Source organism: Passer domesticus, chromosome 17 (genome assembly GCF_036417665.1).
Source record: "Passer domesticus isolate bPasDom1 chromosome 17, bPasDom1.hap1, whole genome shotgun sequence".
NCBI lineage: Eukaryota > Metazoa > Chordata > Aves > Passeriformes > Passeridae > Passer > Passer domesticus.
In genome coordinates, this window is record NC_087490.1 from 8,548,404 (window position 1) to 8,549,273 (window position 870).

The window sequence follows — 870 nt, forward strand, 5'->3', positions numbered from 1 at the left end:
AGCCCCAGCATCCCCAGCACCCCTTCCTCTCTCCCAGCATAGCCCACCTCCTCCTCCACAGGCTCTGGCCCTTCTCCACCCGCTCCTGTGCCAGAGCACCACGGCTCCTCCATGGGGAGCCAGCCAGGCCTCCAGAAGTGCCCGAGGGTGCCTCCATGCAGCTCTCCTCTGACAGATTCTTCTCGATATCCTGCTCCAGAGCTCGGCATGGAATCACTGCTGCGATAAGAAACCTTTCCCAGCCTGAGCCTGGTGTGTGGTTTGGCCATCCCATCTCTTGCTGTGCAGTGACCCACAAGCTCTGCCCTGTGGGTGTGGGCTCACGGTCATTCCCCCGTGGCGGGAACCTCTCACACGTTTGCCCATCCTCTGCTCCAGGCTGCCCAAATCCAGCAGCCCTGGCAGCACCCACACCACTTGCGCACTCGCTCCTGTTTGTACGCTTATCACAACGTCAAATTCCAATGCAGAGAAAACAACGCTCCTCGTGGGCAGCACCGCTGCTCGCACGCTTTGCCTGAAGTTTGTTTTTTACCCAACTGTGAGGTATCGACCCAGGTATTGACCTGTGCCAGCGCTGCAGTTCCAAACACGCGGTGCGGTGATGCCAGCAGCTCTGCAGACACCCAGCACACAGGGTGCTCGGTGTTGTGACGCGGGGTGGCTGCAGTTATCACCCTTCTCGGCACAAGCTGGGCACACAAAGCACTTCACAGCGTCAGGACGTGTTATCTGCGCTAAGGCAGTGGCTGTCTGATACGCTATCTGGCTCCTAGTCTGTTGTCCTTGGTTCCTACATAGCTGGTGTTCAGGTACATTCCTCCACTTAAAATTTTAGTGGGGAAATGATAGTGTGTACTAAATGGCAGT